The 19,910-nt window shown below is 48.0% G+C and overlaps 1 protein-coding gene across 1 annotated transcript in view; it reads left to right on the top strand.

Annotated features, from left to right (window-relative positions):
• The window catches only part of PCDH15 (protocadherin related 15), a 995,294-nt gene that overhangs the window by 424,829 nt on the left and 550,555 nt on the right, over nucleotides 1–19,910 (top strand). Inside the window, exon 5 of the mRNA XM_054174769.1 lies at nucleotides 11,830–11,890. The gene's annotated coding sequence lies outside the window, so the exon portion shown is untranslated. The remainder of the gene's footprint in view (nucleotides 1–11,829; nucleotides 11,891–19,910) is intronic.

Here is a 19,910-nt window from a genome sequence, read left to right as displayed (position 1 = left end):
GTAGCTGTGGCAGGACGGTGTGTAGCTACGGCACGACGGTGTGTAGCTGTGGCAGGACGGTGTGTAGCTGTGGCAGGACGGTGTGTAGCTACGGCACGACGGTGTGTAGCTGTGGCAGGACGGTGTGTAGCTACGGCACGACGGTGTGTAGCTGCGGCACGACGGTGTGTAGCTGTGGCAGGACGGTGTGTAGCTGCGGCACGACGGTGTGTAGCTGTGGCAGGACGGTGTGTAGCTGCAGCACAAAGGTGTGTAGCTGTGGCAGGACGGTGTGTAGCTGCGGCGCAAAGGTGTGTAGCTGTGGCAGGACAGTGTGTAGCTGCGGCATGAAGGTGTGTAGCTGTGGCAGGACGGTGTGTAGCTGTGGCAGGATGGTGTGTAGCTGTGGCACAAAGGTGTGTAGATGCGGCATGAAGGTATGTAGCTGCGGCATGACGGTGTGTAGCTGTGGCATGAAGGTGTGTAGCTGCAGCATGAAGGTGTGTAGCTGCGGCATGACGGTGTGTAGCTGTGGCATGATGGTGTGTAGCTGCGGCACGACGGGGTGTAGCTCTGGCACAACGGGGTGTAGCTGCAGCATGATGGTATGCTGCTGCGGCACGACGGTATGCTGCTGCGGCACAACAGTGTTGCTGCATGATAGTGTATTGCTGCGGCACAACAGTGCGCTGCTGCGGCATGATGGTGCTGCTGCAACACAACAGGCTGTTGCTGCAGCACCAAGGTGTGTAGCTGAGGCATGACGATGTGTAGCTGTGGCACGATGGGGTGTAGCTGCGGCAGGAAGGTGTGCTGCTGCGGCACGAAGGTGTGTAGCTGCATCACGACAGGGTGTAGCTGTGGCACTACAGTGTGTAGCTGCAGCACAACGGGGTGTTGCTGCGGCACAACAGTGCCTTAGTCTTCTGGGCTTTGTCCCTTGATAGTGAGTGCTCCCCAGCTCTGGCATGTTCTTCCATAAGGACAGCTATTAAGGAGATCACACCACAAGGCAACGCTATACTTCTCTTAGGAGTGATCCATTAGTCACTTGCTCTTGTCTTAAAACTGCTATTAATGACAGGGATCGGTGCTGGGCCCCAGGGATCGGTGCTGGGCCCCAGGGATCAGTGCTGGGCCCCATCCTGTTCAATATCTTTATTGATGATCTGGACAAGGGTATTTAGTCCATCATCAGTAAATTTGCAGATGACACCAAACTGGGGGCAGGTGTGGATCTATTACAGGGTAGGAGAGCTCTACAGAGGGATCTTGCCAGGCTGGACAGATGGGCAGAGTCCAAGGGCATGGGATTTAATACATCTAAGTGCCAGGTTCTACACATTGGTCACAGCAACCCCATACAGTGCTACAGGCTGGGGTCAGAGTGGCTGGAGAGCAGCCAGGCAGAAAGGGACCTGGGGGCAGTGGTTGATAGTAGGCTGAATATGAGTCAGCAGTGTGCCCAGGTGGCCAAGAAGGTCAATGGCATCCTGGCCTGTATCAGAAATAGTGTGGCCAGCAGGTGCAGGGAGATCATTCTGCCCCTGTACTCAGCACTGGTTAGGCCATACCTTGAGTCCTGTGTCCAGTTTTGGGCCCCTCAGTTTAGGAAAGATGTTTAGATGCTGGAAGGTGTCCATAGAAGGGCAACAAAGGAGGAGAGAGGTCTGGAGCACAGCCCTGTGAGGAGAGGCTGGGGGAGCTGGGGCTGTTTGGAGAAGAGGAGGCTCAGAGGAGACCTTATTGCTGTCTACCTGAAGGGAGTTTGTAGCCATGTGGTGGTTGGTCTCTTCTCCCATGCAACCAGCATCAGAACAAGAGGACACAGTCTCAAACTGTGCCAGGGGAGATTTACCCTGGATGCTAGTAAGAAATTCTTCACTGAAAGAGAGATTGGCCATTGGAATGTGCTGCCCAGGGAGGTGGTGGAGTCACCATCACTGGAAGTGTTGAAGAAGAGACTGGATGAGGCACTTGGTGCCATGGTTTAGTTGACTAGATGGTGTTGGGTGATAGGTTGGATTTGATGATCTCAAAGGTCTTTTCCAGCCTGGTTAATTCTATTCTATTCTATTCTATTCTATTCTATTCTATTCTATTCTATTCTATTCTATTCTATAAGAAGCAATGTAGAATTTAGTACATTTTCTAGATACAACTTATGCCCTTGTGGGACATTCTCAAGCTTTTATTTACCTCATCTGTCCCCACCTCAACCCTGGAACTTTTTATTAACTTTCTAGCTAAAGAGCCTTACAGAGCACATGTATATTCATCTGCTTTCAGATCATTGGCAAGCCCCTGGCTTCAATAGTAAAGCAAAGCCAACACCATCTCCTTCAGTCTCTGAGACCTGCGAGTCAGCAGAGTGAAACAGCCCACTGCCTTTTATTAGATGTTATGACTTGACAGCCAAGTCAAATGCCAAGCTTGGGAGAGCAGTAATTCAATTCCTGTCTGAGTAATGCACTGCATTTGTCTCTCCTGTCCTCCAGAGAAATGTGTGACCTTTCCAGTGAGGTCCATCTACAAATCCTCATATTTTGGAGGTCACTTGGTCTTCAGGGCAATGGTGGCAGTGTTGGACGCCTCCTCCAGTGCTCTGTTTCATTTTCTACTCTCCAGCAATATGGCCTAGGACAGGGGAATACATGAGGGAAAAGCTTTTAAGTTGAATTCCACCATAATGTAGATGAAGCCTTTAGGGTCCAAACATGTGCCAGGAGTTAGCCTATACTTGTCACAGAGTCAAAATGTCCAGTCCACTTTTTGGTACTTTGATTCATACAATGGTTTGGGTTGGAAGGGACCTTAAAGATCATCTAGTTCCAGCCCCTCTGAAATGGGCAGGGACACCTTCTACTACAAGCAAGTCGCTCAAGGCCTTGTGCAACTGGGCCTTCAGCACCTCCAGGGAGGGGGCATCCACAAGCTCCCTGGGCAACCTGTTCCAGTGTCTCACCACCCTCACTGGAAAGAATTTCTTCCTAATCTGCAGTCTGAATATGCCCTCCTCAAAGAGTAGATGTTACTCTCAAGATTTGCTGATGACACCAAGCTGGGGGGCAGGAGTTGATCTGCTGGAGAGTAGAGAGGCTCTGCAGAGGGACCTCGACAGGCTGGACAGATGGGCAGAGGCCAAGGGCAGGAGATTGAATACATCCAAGTGCCAGGTTCTGCACATTGGCCACAGCAACCCCAGGCAGTGCTACAGGCTGGGGTCAGAGTGGCTGGAGAGCAGTCAGGTGGAAAGGGACCTGGGGGTGTTGGTTGATGGTAGGCTGAACATGAGCCTGCAATGTGCCCAGGCAGCCAGGAGGGCCAATGGCATCCTGGCCTGCATCAGGAACAGTGTGGCCAGCAGGAGCAGGGAGGTCATTCTGCCCCTGTACACTGCACTGGTTAGGCCGCACCTCGAGTCCTGTGTCCAGTTTTGGGCCCCTCAGTTTAGGAAGGAGGTTGACTTGCTGGAACGAGTCCAGAAAAGGGCAACAAGGTTGGTGAGGGGTCTGGAGCACAGCCCTGTGAGGAGAGATTGAGGGAGCTGGGGTTGCTTAGTCTGGAGAGGAGGAGACTCAGGGGTGACCTTATTGCTCTCTACAACTACCTGAAGGGAGGTTGTAGTGAGGCGGAGGTTGGTCTCTTCTCCCAGGCAACCAGTACCAGAACAAGAGGACACAGTCTCAGGCTGTGCCAGGGGAGGTTTAGGCTGGAGGTTAGGAGGAAGTTTTACACAGAGAGAGTGATTGCCCACTGGAATGGGCTGCCTGAGGAGGTGGTGGGGTCGCTGTCGCTGGGGGTGTTCAGGGCGAGGCTTGATAGGGTGCTTGGTTGTATGGTTTAGTTGATTAGGTGGTGTTGGATGATAGGTTGGACACGATGATCTTGAAGGTCTCTTCCAACCTGGTTTATTCTATTCCATTCTATTCTATTCTATTCTATTCTATTCTATTCTATTCTATTCTATTCTATTCTCAAACAGCACAACAGTCTGCTGCTAGTGATGAAAAAAAGCCTGTCAGTATCTAAACAAATATGCAAATACACACAACTGAATGGCCTAAATGTTTTTAAAGATATACTGACAGACTGACCAGGAGATAAAGTTATCACTTGCTGAAGTAGGATTAATGTAGTTCTGTATTTTGAAATTTAGAAGTAAAATGAAGTGATAATAATGCAGCTACCAGCCATAGAGAAATTCCTCAAAAGCTTTCCCTTTGCGTGTTGGTGGTGTAGTAGGCACAGAGGTTTGCTGCCAGCCTTACAGCCAAGGGCATCCCCATCAGCCTGGAGCCAAGTGCTCAAGACACATGGCTGAACAGAAGCAGGGCTATAAATGTCTGAAGCTGAGAGCAGCTCAGAAAGAGGAGCTCATTTTGCTCTCCCATTGGCCTCCCAGGCTTATGAGTGTTGCCTGGATGGCTCTGCTCTAGCTGCAAGGAGGCAGAGGATGCTGAATATTCAGGAGGAAAATGAGGAATGGATGTTAAGAGTGAGTGATTTACTAGGAATTAGTTTGTGAAGGATGTGAGATGGATGGGTGCGTTGTGGCTTCCCAGTTCAAGAGAGACAGGGAATTGCTGCAGAGAGTCCAGTGGAGGCTGTGAAGATGTTGAGGGAACTGGAGCAACCTCTGTGACAAGGAAAGGCTGAGAAACCTGGGGCTTTTTAGCCTAGAGAAGAACACCCTGAGAGGGGATCTGATCAATGCTCAGCAAGTGCTAAAGAGCAGGGGACAAGAGGATGAGACCAGGCTCTTGTCAGTGACAGGACAAAGGGCACAAACTGGAGCTCAGGAGGCTCCATCTGAAGGTGAGGGTGCTGGAGCCCTGGGGCAGGCTGCCCAGGCGAAACCTATCTGGACATTGTGATTCTGGGCAAGCTTCTGTGGGTGACCATGCTTTAACAGGAGGGTTGGGTTGGATGATCTCCAGAGATCCCTTCCAAGCCCACTGTGCTGGGATGCCATGATTCTGTACTGACCAAATGGTGGGAGTTAGGTCCATGTGATAACAGAGATCAGGTCCTGCTCATGATTGTGAATCAGAACATTGCAGCTGTACTATGAGGTTACAGACCCATCAGATACCAAGTATTAGTCATATAAAATTAATCTAAAAGACCTTGATGTTTCTAAGAGTCACATGATGTCCACCCAAGGAGTAACTCTGTTCTACAAACCCAGATTCAGAGGTCAAAACCTGCTCTGATCTATGAAAGCAATCAATCTAGTTGTCTTTGAACTATCTACTCATAATATCGGAGCACTTCCTAAGCCATCTGCACCCAATCATTGTAAGAATATTTTCACACTCTAAATTGTGATTAGCAATGGGAAGCATTGATGTGAAAGGACTTAAACCACCTGCTTGAAATGTGCTACTGCTTACTGTTGGAAAGAACTTGTTAAAGCTGCATTGCATTTCTTCCTCCAGGATTGGAACCAGCCCCCAGCTAGGCAATTAGCTGTAAAAAGAAATAAGTTCCCTTAGAAAATTATGCAAGAAGAAAAAATCTCCAATCTCTCATCTCCTTTTTTTTCTGCTTTTCCTGAAGAAGCACATCGTAGCCACGACTCCAACATAAACTGAATATGCATGTCCTTAGTTTAGCATCTCAGTCAACAAGGACAAGAGGAAGTGGCCTCAAGCTGTGCCAGGGAAGGTTCAGGTTGGAAATAAGGAAAAATTTCTTCCCTGTAAGAGTGGTCATGCACTGGAACAGGCTGCCCAGGGAGGTGGGAAAGTCCCCATCCCTGGAGGTGTTCCAGAAACATTGACGTGGCACTTTGGGTCATGGTTTAGTTGGCATGGTGGTATTAGGTCAACAGTTGGACTTAGTGATCTTTGAGGTCTTTTCTAGCCTTAATGTTTCTATTATTCTGTGGTTCTGGGGCAAGAGCATTGAAGGATCAGAATATGGAGGAGGAGGTATGGTTCTCATCATGCCAACAGCCTGAGCCATGATGGAGGAGATCTTTCCCTGGTGCATAAATATCTAACGAGTAGAAACTGTGAGGATGGAGCTGGGCTCTTTTCAGTGTTTCCCAGTGTTAGGACAAGGGGTAATGGACCCAAACTAGAAAATAGGAAGTTTCACTTGAACTGAAGGAAAAACAACTTTACTTTACAGCCCTGGAACAGGCTGGCCAGAGAGGCTGTGGAGTCTCCTTCTCTGGAGACTTTCAAAACCCATCTGGATTTGATCCTGGGCAACCTGATCTAGGTGAACCTGCTCTGGCAGCGGGGTTGGACTGGATGATCTGCAGAGGTCCCATCCATCCCCTACAATTGTGTGATTTCCCTCTATCCTTTTTCCTTTAGGGTTTCTTAGGAGCTTTTGAATTTTACCAGGCTAACAGGACCAAAGCAAAACATGAACAAAACACACTTTAAGCAGTACAATAGGTAAAGACAACCTTGATGTTGAAGCTGACCAAGAGTAACTGGAAAATTTTACTTTTCCATCCAATCCTAATTTTGTCTGAACAGATATAATGGATCCACACCAATTGTCATTTTTGATTGCACACTTGGGATCAAGGAAGGCAGCATCGCTACTCCGTTAAAGAGGATCAAACCTCATTGGCATAAAGCTGTCTCACATGTCAGCCTCTCTAGGATATAAATTGTTGGTTTCTAAGTTGGGTTTTTTTTGATCCAGTAATGCTGCTGTCACCATCTTAAGCCTTCTAGTGGCTTCTTGCCTTTATGCTGTCTTCCTGATTGTCCCTTGCTTCCCTGCTACCAGCTTCAGCAGGACCTTTAGGGACCTCCGAAGGTCATCCAGTCCAAACCCCTCTGCAGTCAGCAGGGACATCCTCAACTAGATCAAGTTGCCCAGAGCCTTGTTGAGCCTCACCCTGAATATCTCCAGGGATGGAGCCTCAGCTACCTCCCTGTGCAACCTTTTCCAGTGTTCCACTAACCTCATGGTGCAGAACTTGTTCCTAACATCCAATCTCAATCTGCTCTTCTCTAGTCTGAAGCCATTGCCCCTTGTCCTGCACTGCAGGCCTTTGTGAACAGTCTCTCTCCATCCCTCTTGTAGCCCCCTTCAGGCACTGGAAGGCTGCTATTAGGTCTCCTTGGAGCCTTCTCTTCTCCAGCTCCCTCAGCCTATCCTTGTAGCAGAGGTGCTCCAACCTTGTGATCATTCTTGCGGCACTCCTCTGTCCATGTCTTCCCTGTATTGAGGGCTTGGAGTTATTGAACAGGAAAATGACTTAACTCTCTTAAAATAGAGTTTACAATAATTTTTTGTTGCATATTTAAATGTTCTTAGTTTGCCATACATTGAGAGGTGTGGTATGTATTGAGTAGAACCACCCCAGCAGAGCTAACTGCAGTTCCAGTGTGAGTACAGCTTCTGTGTCTTGCTCCCTTTTTCGCTGGCAGCTGTAAATTTTGCTCAGTCTCATTGAGTCATTTAGAAGACTGCAGCTGCAGGGCTGGGCTTTCTTGTTCTTAGCCTGGTTGATCCAAGTGAATGTCCTGCTACTTGGGAAGGTCTGAAAGCCCAGCTGCATGGCTGTGTCTCCCAGGCTTGGGAAGGTCAGTAGAAGCTGCTTGCTCTTGTGGATGCAGGTGAAACAGCTGAGCTGTGTTCAAGTTTAAAAAATGTGGCAAAACCAGAATGCAGCCAGAAGCTGAAACCAAGGTTGTGTAAATAATCCCAGCTTGGACAAAGCAAGAAGGTTGTTCTGTTTACTGGTGTGGAGAGAAATGTTACAAGTTGCATCTGAAGTAGTACTGCAATTTTATCCTGTGCTGTGGGCAGGCTGGGATCTCCTGCTCATTCTGCTAGCCAAGGCCATCACTGGTGGTTTGTATCTCTTTTGCAGGCTCTGTTCTATCCAGGTTACAAATGTGGTTGGTTCTGCTTTTCCCAGTGGCTTTATTCCTCTGTATAGCTACATGTTAGTGAGTGTGATGATCTTAGTTATTCTTGCAGTCTTTGCTCTGTATCCTACAGCTCTCAGTATTCTTGTTCTTCCGTATTCTTATTGCCTGCCTACATAGAATCATAGAATCAACAAGGTTGGAAGAGACCTCAAAGATCACCAAGTCCAACCTGTCACCCAAGACCTCATGACTACTAGACCATGGCACCAAGTGCCACGTCCAGTCCCCTCTTGAACACATCCAGGGACGGTGACTACACCACCTCCCTGGGCAGCACATCCCAATGGCTAACAACTCTCTCAGTGAAGAACTTTCTCCTCACCTCCAGCCTAAACTTCCCCTGGCACAGCTTGACACTGTGTCCTCTTGTTCTGGTGCTCGTTGCCTGGGAGAAGAGACCAACCCCCTCCTGGTCACAACCACCTTTCAGGTAGTTGTAGACAGCAATAAGGTCTCCCCTGAGCCTCCTCTTCTCCAGGCTAAGCAACCCCAGCTCCCTCAGCCTCTCCTCATAGGGCTGTGCTCAAGGCCTCTCCCCAGCCTCGTTGCCCTTCTCTGGACACGTTCAAGAGTCTTGATGTCCTTCTTAAATTGAGAGGCCCAGAACTGGACCCAGTAATCAAGGTGTGGCCTAACCAGTGCTGAGTACAGAGGCACAATGTCTTCTCTGCCCCTGCTGGCCACAATATTTCTGATGCAGGCCAGGCAGTACCTGTGTAGGGAGACAGACACCAGTCCTGAGCCGAGCCAGGATGTCTTCCTGTTCCTCACAGGCAGTATTCCAGGCAGGTTTCAGGACTACATGACAAGATCTAGCCATGATCCTGTGCAGCCTCCCTGATCTTTCTGTTCAGTGTTGAGCAAATCCATGCCCATGCTGTACCTGCACCTTTGACTACTTACAGTTCTCTTCTTCACTTGCTCTCTGGTGCATGTGGTTTCTGGCTCAGGAACGCATCTAACATATAGTGACAGAATCAGCACAGAAATCTGAATGCAGCAGAGTTAAATTATTGGAGTTTTAAATAGTGAAACACCTCCATTTGTGTGCCAGGTTTGTTCTCTGTCTTTCTGTTGATTCATGATAATGTTTTCTCTTAATTACCCTCTGTTTTCTAGTTAAGGAGAAATAGACTAAGAATTAACACTTAAATACACCTCAGCACTGTTAAAGCTCTGAAGAGACACTTCACAGTACAGGCAGCTTCTTAAAGACATTGTGCTGGTCCAGGCCCCAGTTGTGGAGAGGTGGGAAATTCATTTCTGTCTGAAAGCAGTGCAGAATCAGCTGAGGTGAGTCAGGAGTCAGGCAGTGATTGAATTACTTCACTTTTCTTCCAAGGTTAAGAAGAGGAAGCCTTTCAAAGCACAAAGTGGGGCTAATGGTAGCAGTGCCTGTGAATTGCATTTGTAGCACTTGTGTGAGCAGGTGTCTTTTAAAAGCAGTGTATGCCAAATACAGAGATGGGCTTGGGCAGAACAAGAGAAGGGAAAAGAAAAAAGGGGAAGAAAGGGACACTCTTCAGTACAAATCCCACCCTTAAGTCAAATAAGTAATGAGGAACTGCTGAGGATGATGTTGGAAGAGAAAGCAGGGGAAAAGGGTGGTAGAAGGAGAGGAAGCAGGAGTTTTGGCCAGCTATCCCATGGGATGGATAGCTTTGCTCCTTAGGGGCTGCTGCTGTCACAGAGGGACTGCTGTGCTTCATGGACCCTTCTGGGAAGTGCTGTTCATAGGTTGTTGAGGAGCTTAAAAATCAAGGAGCTACTGTTGAGGGTGGTGGAACACTGGAACAGGTTGCCCAGGGAGGTGGTGGAGAATCTGTCCCTGGAGACATTCAGGATTGGGCATGATGGGGCTCTGAGCAACCTAATATGGTTGGGGATGTTCCTGCTTATTGCAATGCTGTGGGCTGGATGGTCTCTGGAGGTCTCTTCCAAACCAGTCCATTCTGTAATTCTATGATTCTGTGATTCAGTTACAAGCAGGTAATGTGAAGCACCCCAATACAGGGCAATGATTCCTGCACTGGCCCTGCTGGCCACACAGACCAGGATGCTGGTGGCCTTCTTGGCCACCTGGGCACACACTGGGTCATCTTCAACCAGCACCAACCAACACCCTCAGGTCTATCTCTTCCGGGCAATTTCCAGCTGCTCTGCCCCAAGCCTGAAGTCTTCATGGGGTTGTGGCATCCTGGCCTTCATCAAGAATAGTGTGGCCAGCAGGAACAGGGAAGTCATTGTGTCCCTGTACTCTGCACTGGTTAGGCCACACCTTGAGTCCTGTGTCCAGTTCTGGGCCCCTCAGTCAAGACTCTTGAACGTTTCCAGAGAAGGGCAACGAGGCTGGGGAGAGGCCTTGAGAACAGCCCTGTGAGGAGAGGCTGAGGGAGCTGGGGTTGCTTAGCCTGGAGAAGAGGAGGCTCAGGGGAGACCTTATTGCTGTCTACAACTACCTGAAGGGTGGTTGTAGCCAGGAGGGAGTTGATCTCTTCTCTCAACCAGCACCAGAACAAGAGGACACAGTGTCAAGCTGTGCCAGGGGAAGTTTAGGCTGGAGGTGAGGAGAAAGTTCTTCACAGAGAGAGTCATTAGCCATTGGAATGTGCTGCCCAGGGAGGTGGTGGAGTCCCCATCCCTGGAGGTGTTCAACAGGGGATTGGATGTGGCACTTTGTGCCATGGTGTAGTCATGAGGTCTGTGGTGACAGGTTGGACTTGATGATCTTTGAGGTCTCTTCCAACCTTGATGATTCTGTGATTCTGTGATGGACTTGGATTTAATCTTTTGGAGGAGTGTTTGTGTGCAACTGACAAATCAGTGTAAAGGCTGAACAGTAGAAGAGAAGCAACCTCCTGCCAAATGGACCTACAATCCAGCTGTGGTGAAGGCTGCAGTAGATCCTGCTTAAGCTTAAAAGAATGAAAATACCACTCCTAAAGGCTTCTGAGCTAGCACTGCTGTCATCCTGGATGAACACAGGGTACTCTTCCTAGCTATGTGTGCCATCTTTCTGCAGCTGGATGCAGCTGTAGGCATCTTCCCTGACTGATGAAGATGTGACTGTATTTATGATTTGCCCAGGGCCATCTTCATCCAAAGCTGCTACTCCAAAGCCTTGCAACATATCTGCTTCTTCCTCTTGCTCCTTATTTACCTCAATTTTTGAACTGTGATATATTACTGTTCAGTCTTGTTTGCACCTCTACTTTATTTTCACCTTTTACTTCACAGAATCCCAGCATGGTGGACAGAACCTCTGGGTACCATCCAGTCCAGACCCTGCTAAAGCAGGGTCACCCACAGCAGGTTGCCCAGGATCACGATGTCCAGGTAGCTTTGGAATCTCTCCACAGGAGATTCCATAACCTCTCTGGACAGCCTGCTCCAGGTCTCCAGCACCCTCACAACAAAGAATTATCTCCTCATGTTCAGAGGGAACCTCCTGGGTTCCAGTTTGTGCCCCTTCTGCTGATAAGAGCCCCACAGGTCCTTTAGCTCTTGCTGAGTGTTAATCAGATCCCCTCTCAGGCTGCTCTTCTATGGGATAAACAGCCCCAGGGATCTTAGCCTTTCCTTCTCATGGAGATGCTTCAGTTCCCTCGGCATCTTTGTAGCCTTCACTGGACTCTCTCCAGTAGCTTCCAGTCTCTCTTAAACTGGGGAGCCCAGAACTGGATTCAATGTTCAGGCTTCTCCTCACTTCCTTTCTCTACCTTACCATTTCCTTCAGCAAAAAGCAGAAGTCCATAGGTTGTGCACTGTTGCCTAAAGTGAATTTCTCCCAAGAGAGAAGGGGTACCTTTGGTTTCCATCAATAGTACAGTATGCTGCTGTCCCCACAACGCTGTGATGTGTGGACACCTATCTAGGAGATGTCTGTGTTTTAGTGCAAGCTGTTAATGACTAACGTTCTCCCAATCTTTCATTCCTCTAGGCAATGCTCTGTGGCACTGCAGGAAGCTCTGCTGGAGTATGAAGCAGGCTCAGAAGTCCATGTGAGTGTGTATCTTCATTAATGTAAATTGCTCAAGCAACTCTTAGCTCTCTAGGCCTTGTAAATGTGAGGGAATTGATACAACAGGAAACACGGATGGAAAAGGGATGAGAAGATTGCAGAGGCAGAAGGCTAAACATTCCCAAACAAGGTTAAAGAAATGTAGTAGATCCAAGTGAAGTGTCAGTGTCTGACTCCTTGGGAGCAGTGACAATTGATGAAGGCTGTGAATCACCCAGGAATCTGGAAAGAACTATAATGCTTTGCTGACTTCTTTGGCTTTCTCTGTTGTTTTTTTCCATTTGGTTGGTTGTTGGTGGGATTTTCTGGGGAGGGGGTGGTTTGAGGGGTCGTGTTTGTTGCACTGAACAGGTGTTAGGGCACAGCAAGAGCAGTGGATCACTGGGGAGGCTGAGTACCTCACTGTTCGCAGTGCCTGCAGGCCATGGACCTTTGAGTGTGTTAGTGCCTTCAGAGCACATTTTGGCACACATATTTGCCAGCATTCTTTTGTTGAGCTCTCAGCTCCTGGTGACTTTAGATGCATTTGCAGATCCGTTGTGCAGCCCATCATGAAGTTCAGTGTGGACAGCTCAGCCTGCAGTACTTTCATGGCCAATTTCAGAATGGTGCAAGGTTTACAAAGCCCTAAAGAGCTCCTCCAGCATGTCTGAGTTATAGATCATAAGGGCTGGTGCGGTGTGGGTTGATAACCCTGTTATGTAAGATAAGACAGAGCACACTGTGCCTAATGCTTTTGTCTGCTGTGCCTCCTTTCAGTGTTATCCTGGATTTTAGGTATCCCACAGGTCATGAGCTCATTGCACATGTCATGGGTAAATGTATGATGAAGGTATTAGCAGTTTGCCTGATTCTGCATCTTGTAAAAGGCATGAAAACCAAAGCGCAATCCCCTAAGAGGCTGCTTCCTACTGTAGTTGCTGGTTGCTTTGATATTGAGTTGAATCTTTATGTCAAACTGTTGTCTATTGGCTAAACAGGAAGCTTTACTCAACTCAGCAGTTCTAGTATCATAGTATCAGTCAGGGTTGGAAGGGACCACAAGGATCATCTAGTTCCAACGCCCCTGCCATGGGCAGTTGTCTGGTCTCAAACCAGGACACAGGGTAGATTTAGGCTGGACATAAGGAAGAAGCTCTTTACAATGAGATAGTGAGATACTGGAACAGGCTGCCCAGGGACGTGGCTGAGGCCCCCTCCCTGGAGAAATTAAAGATTGGACTTGATGTGGCCCTGGGAAGCCTGTTCTAGTTGGAGGTGTCCCTGCTGACTGCCAAGGCATTGGACAAGATGATCTCTGAGGGTCCCTTCCAACCTGATTCAATCTGTGAATTAGGCTACATAGGTACATGAGGTATTTAATTTCTCTTGTGCTCCTCAGATTTAGTTTATACTCCTTATTCTTCTTTATTTTGTAATTTTTTTGCATATTCTGAATGATGATGTTTAGTCTGTAGGAATTTTGGCTTTATCACTGATACTTCTATCAGGAAACTACTTGTCAAGGTACTGATGTATTACAGCTCAGCTTAGATGCTTAAGTTGTCATTCCTAAACAATACAATTCTAAAATTGCAAGTTCCAAATGCTTGCTGGGGTGTAGTAGAAGAGGTATGCTTAGTAGGTTGAGAGAGGTTGTCCTCTCTCTCTGCTCTGCCCTGGTGAGGCTGCATCAGTTCTATCATTCTATGATTTTTCCCTGCTTTTTCCCCCCTTAGAATCACAGAATTATTACAGTTGGAAGAGACCTCCAAGATCATCAAGTCCAACCTAAACCCACCATAGCCATTAAACCATGTCCCAAAGTGCCATGGCCACACATTTCTTGAACACCTCCAGGGATGGTGACTCCACCACCTCCCTGGGCAGCCTGTTCCAATCCTTGACCACTCTTGCAGGAAAGAAATTTTTTCAAGTTTCCAACCTAAACCTGCCCTGGCACAACTTCAGGCTGTTTCCTCTGATTGTGTCACCTGATAACACTGGGACATGACATTCCATAAGGGGAGGGAATGAAACTTTCCTTGCCCACCACTGAAGTCAAATGGGGTGCTGCTTATTTTAGGTCAGGAGAAAGGGAATGATTTCTGTTTGCAAGAAGTCCTAGGGAAAGGACATTGCTGCCCAAGTCTGTCAGGGCAATCTGGCAGAGAGCACAGGATTTCAGCTTGGAAAAATCCCATTGCAGTAAACCCATTAAACCACTGAATTTCCTGGAAGCTTTTCAGTACAAGGAAGCAATTAGCCAAGATCCCAGTTTTTAAATCTGTAGTGAACATTTCTTGCTATTTCCAGTGCTTTATTTTCTTTTATTCACTGCCCTCTAGAGGTCTTGCAGCTGAAATACGAAACTAAGGTTGCAGCAGTGCCTGTCTCTGGCTGGTGCTGTTGTGCTCTGGCTTACAGGGTTAGAAGGTGACTGCAGAGGTGCTCCTGGAGCTAAATGCTGCTTGCCACACTTGCAAGGAAAGTTAAAATTATTTACAGTGGGAGAAGCTCAGTATTTAATGTAGTAGCTGGCAGTGCCAGCTTTTATGACTACTCATGCCTTTAGTATTGTGGGTGAGTTTTGAGCCTCTCACTTCAAGAAGGACCTTTTCTGGAGCATGTCCAGAGAAGGGCAATGAAGCTAATGAAGGGCCTGGAGAACAGGGCTGGTGAGGAGCAGCTGAAGGACCTGGGGTTGTTTAGTCTGGAGAAGAGGAGGCTGTGGGGAGACATCATTGCTCTCTACAACTCCTTGAAAGGAGGTTGGAGCAAGGTAGATGTGAGTCTCTTCTCACTAGTAACAAGTGACAGGATGAGAAGAAATGGCCTCAAGTTGCACTTGGCCAGGTTTAGGTTGGACATGAGAAGAAACTTCTTCCCTGAAAGGGTTCCCAAACACTGGTACAGGTTTCCCAGGGAGGTGTTTGAATTCCTGTCTCTGGAGGTGTTTAAAAGACTCAGAGCTGTGGTGCTGAGGGGCACTGTTTAGCAATGGGCTTGGTAGAGTTAGATGATGGTTGAACTCAATGATCTGAAAGGTCCTTTCTGGAAGAACTGTTCCTGTGGTTCTGTGATAAAAGCAACTCATGACACTAAGAGCCTCCTTACTCTGTGGCAGAGGAGAATACTTATGGTATGAAGTTACCAGTGCATCAAGTATTTGTCTTTTTATCCTCTTCAGTATGCTTTCCTTAAAAACATTTTCAGGGAGAGGTCATCTTGGTAGATGAACTGAAGAAATGCTTCTGAGCCTAGAAGTCTAGCACTTAGTAGCCCTATGGGTGAGGCCCAGTGTTCCTGTGGCTTTGTGTCTCAGTCAAGCTCTGGTACCCTTGGGTACTGTCTCTTGGATAGCCCTTCTGTGTGCTTAATGAACATGAAGTGCAACCTGCAGCATGTCCCCTTGAAGGGATGTTTGGGAATTGCTCTCCTCTGTCTGGGTGCCTGCATTCCTTAAGTGATTTACATCTTAATAGCTTTGGTACTGCTATCAAAGGAGTTTGGGGGAAGGACAAAAGGGCAGTGACACTGTGTGATTATGTGAGCCTTGCTTCTCAGAGAAACCCAGCTGAAAGCAGAACTGTTGTCTTCAAAACATGGTAAGGCTTCAGGTCAAGCTTTGCTGCAGCTACTGGTGCTTGGAATCAGTCTGAGAACTTAATATAAAGCCAGAGTTAGCTCTTTCACCGTTTGCTCACTGGCACTTGTCCCATTGCTTATGCAGTTAAGGAAAGGGCAGTACTTCTGGCCTTTCTGTTTTATTGAGGAAAACTCCATCCTGTACTTCTCCAAGTGTGCTTGTGAGGTGTTCTTTTTAAGACATTATCTTTCATCTTTGTAGTGAAGCAAATGAAAGTTGGTTTGAGCAACCTCAATGCTCTCTCCTGGTTGAGGAAGACCAGCCCCAGGGGAGAGAGCAGACTTGGACAGGGCCCTGCCTTGGCACAGGGGCTGCTCCTGTGCAAACTGGGGGATTTTTAGTGTTTGTTGGAGGCTGGAAAAGTTAGTTCTGGGGACCTGACATCTGCTTCACATTTACAGGAGGTTTTGTGCAGACTGGCTCTTGCCTGGTCAGTGGCTGGCCCTCAGAAACTGCAACAGCCACATCACTTCTGATTTTCATGATCTCTTCCTCCAGGAAGGCAGTTTCTGTTCTCCCAGACCTCTCTGCAGTTCAGAACAGTGTACTGTAAAGCAGGGACAATGAGGACAGTCACTTCAGTGCATGTCTGACCTGAACTGCAGCACTCTTACTGAGGTCCCCTTGATGTAGCTCAGCAGCTCTGTCCTCCACAGAAGATTCATCATGGATCTCGGATGCAGCAGTTATGTAGCCTCTGTAGATTTATATGTGACACTTATCTCCATGATTTGTCTGTCTTGTGTACATCCATAGATTTATTTTCCCTGCTCAAGATACAGTTAGGGATAGTTTTAGAGACTCTGCAACTCGAGCTTTAGCTGAATTGTATCTCAGCACTGGGCCATTCCTCCCCAAAGTGAATTTGTTCCCAAATTTTGCTCCCTAGAGGAGAGAAATCTTGTCAGCTATCACAGTTGTATAGTGGCCCAAGAAAAGCCACAGAGGTAACTGGAGCTGGCTCTGTTCACCACTGCTTGCTGCCTAAGTGGGCACCCAGAGTTAATTAGCACTTTGTGAAACTTTCTCATGGATGATGGATTTGGGAAATTAATTTCAACAGAGCTGCAGCTTTTCATTCTTCTTGGTATCACAGAATTGTTTTTGTTGGAACAAACCTCTAAGATCATGGAGTCCAACCAGTAACACCTCCAGGGATAGTGACTCCACCACCTCCCTGGGCAGCCTGTTCCAAGGCCTGACCTCTCTGGCAGCAAGGAAAGTTTTCCTAGTATCCAACCTAAACCTCCCCTGGCACAGTTTCAGGCCCTGTTTCAGCCCATCTTCTTAACTTCCTAGTTGATTTGGCACCTGTTGTGTCACAGAAGAATTTGTCTTTCCTGGTTCCAGTGCAAAAGCAGCTACTGCAAATTGTCAGACCAAAATGGTTTTGGTCATGTTGATCGTGGAGGTCTTTTGCAACCACAGTGATTCCTTTTTTTATTGATGACCTTTGTGAGATTTGAACAAGAAGAAGCAAAACATTTGATGCCTTACAGGACCTTAAGTCTACACAAGTCGGTGTAAGGGAGTGTGGTGGTTTGAGCCTTAATTGGGACTTAAGAGCTCAGATGGGGGCAAGGCTGAGAATCCCTCCCCCACTCCCTCCTCCTCTTTCCCAACAGAGAGGAAAAAGAAAGGGAAGGAGCAAATCCACCAAGAAATAATTTGGAGTCGGCTTGGAAGTAGAGAGGTAGGGTTCACATGGGTAAGGAACAAGGATGGATAAAAAAGAATAAGAATACAAAACCAGTCTCTTTGAAGAGGTGTGGATGTAGCAGGGAGAAGGATCAGGCCTGACCACGTGGCAGAGAAGCAGGGAGCCAGCAGCAGTCCTCATCCAAGCAAAGGCAGGGGCCAAGAGAGCTAATGGCTGCAGTGTCCTCCTTTTTATAGGCTTGCTGGACAGGGAGGGGGAGTGGAACAGACTAACTCAGTTTCCCCAGGGGGAAAACCCCCTGCAGGGAGAGCAGTGCTCTCACAAGCCTTCCCCCCTCTGCTTCCAGGATGGGCGTAACCCATCACAGGGAACTGTAAAGTACCTGGGGGAAATAACTCCAAATAACTGAGTAAAAAGTGGCTCAGTTGGTAGTGCATAAGACCCTTCATGGGAAGGTCATGAGTTCAAGCCTGCGGTGGGCAGTAGTGTCCTCCCTACTCTAGTCATGAGGTCTGTGGTGACAGGTTGGACTTGATGATCTTTGAGGTCTCTTCCAACCTTAGTGATACTGAATCTAGTGTTTAATAAGTAATAATAGGATGTAAGGATAGTAATGGTCAAATGGGTACTTTGAGGCAGACACAGGAGAGAGGGCTGTGCTCATGTGTTGCAGACCCTTCAGGAATATGAGTATCTCCTCTTGATTTCAGCCTCCCACCACCACTTTTGGCCAAGCCAAAGAGTGGTTTGGGTTGGAAGGACTTCAGAGGCAAGAGGAGAGGTGAAGTCTCCATGATGGCAGCAATAACACCCTCGCAGGTGTGAGCTGGGTCAACTGGTAGATGTTCAGCTCTGTGGGAATGGAGCAGCAGCAGGTATCAGGACACTTACTTGGGCTCTCATTTTTTCTCAGCACTTCAGAATCATAGAATGGTTTGGGTTGGAAGGAACCTTAAAGATCATCTAGTTCCAACCCTCCTGCTATGGGCAGGGACACCTTCCACTAGCCTGGGTTACTCAAGGCCCTGTCCAGCTTGGCCTTGAACACCTCCAGGGAGTGGCATCCACAGCCTCCCTGGACAACCTGTTCCAGTGTCTCACCACCCTCACTGTAAAGCACTTCTTCCAAATCTTCATTCTAAATCTCCCCTCCTCCAGCTGAAAGCCATTGCACCTTGTCCTATCACTACAAGCCCTTGTAAAAAGTCCCTCCCCAGCTTTCTTGTAGGACCTCTTCAGGTACTGGAAGGCTGCTCCAAGGTCTCCCCAGAGCCTTCTTTTCTCCGGGCTGGACAGCCTCAACTCTTGCAGCCTCGCTCGGTGAAGAACTTTCTCCTCACTTCGATTCTAAACCTCCCCTGGCACAGCTTCAGACTGTGTCCCCTTGTTCTGGTGCTGGTTGCCTGGGAGAAGAGACCAACCCCTTCCTGGCTACAACCACCTTTCAGGTAGTTGTAGAGGGCAATGAGGTCACCCCTGAGCCTCCTCTTCTCCAGGCTAAGCAACCCCAGCTCCCTTAGCCTCTCCTCACAGGGCTGTGCTCAAGGCCTCTCCCCAGCCTTGTTGCCCTTCTCTGGACACCTTCAAGTGTCTCGATGTCCTTCTTAAACTGAGGGGCCCAGAACTGGACACAGTACTCAAGGTGCAGCCTAACCAATTCAGAGTCCAGGGGCACAATGACCTCCCTGCTCCTGCTGGCCACACTATTCCTAAAGAGGCCAGGATGCCATTGGCCCTCTTGGCCACCTGGGCACACTGCTGGCTCATGTTTAGGCAGCTGTCAATCAGCACCCCCACATCCCTCTCTGTTTGGCAGCTCTCCAGCCACTCTGACCCCAGCCTGTAGTGGTGTCTCACAAGAGCAGAGGAGCAGAATCACCTCCCTTGTCCTGCTGGTCACACTTCTTTTGATGCAGCCCAGGGTATGGTTGCCTTCTAGGCAGGAAGCGCACATTGCCAGCTCATGGTGAGTTTTTCATTAGCCCCAAGTCCTGAGTTGTGCAGTCAGAAGTAACAAATTCCCAGTACTGAGTATAATAAGGTTATATCTAAATAACCTCTTTCTCTTCCCTCATTGTTTTAGAGGTCTACTTTTCTACCAGTCCTCTTGGGTTGCTATTTAAAAATGCTATTGGATTGTTTACCTTGATGGAGCCCCAGATCATCCTTGGACCGCTTGAATGGCTGGAGCATTTGGAGAGGTTCACAGAGCTGACCACTGGCTGAAGTGATTTGTCTAGAATCAAAGAGCTTTATTTGGTACCTGAAGGGGAGCAGAATTCCAGGCAGGTTGATTTTCTTCACAAGTCAGTCCCCTGTGTGTGGCTCCAGTGAATGCAGCACTCTGATTCCTCTCCCCAGTTGCTGTTTTTGTGTTCAGAGCCTTGCCTCTGATTGCCAGCAAAATTGTCACTCAGCACTCGAAACATTGGTACCCTTGATGGTTGTTCACAGCTCAGTGGAGATTACCAAAATGGAATTTGCTATTTCCTGCAATTTAGGAATCTTTAAATGGTCTACTCTGGGAGAGCAGCCGTGGATCTATGCTTTCCCTGCTCCAAGTGCTGAAGCTGCATTTGGAAGAGTTTCATTAAGAAAGTCCTCCATTTTAACAGCACAGTTCCTGCCTGCTTTCACATCATGCTGTGCAAATGTTTGGGGTTTTGTTAGGGGGGGGGGTGTGGATTTTTTAAGGCTTTAATTTTTAATGCT

This window comes from Dryobates pubescens, chromosome 30 (assembly GCF_014839835.1).
Source record: "Dryobates pubescens isolate bDryPub1 chromosome 30, bDryPub1.pri, whole genome shotgun sequence".
Lineage (NCBI taxonomy): Eukaryota > Metazoa > Chordata > Aves > Piciformes > Picidae > Dryobates > Dryobates pubescens.
Note: the sequence above shows the minus strand (reverse complement) of the source record. Positions and strands in the feature narration are given on the sequence as shown.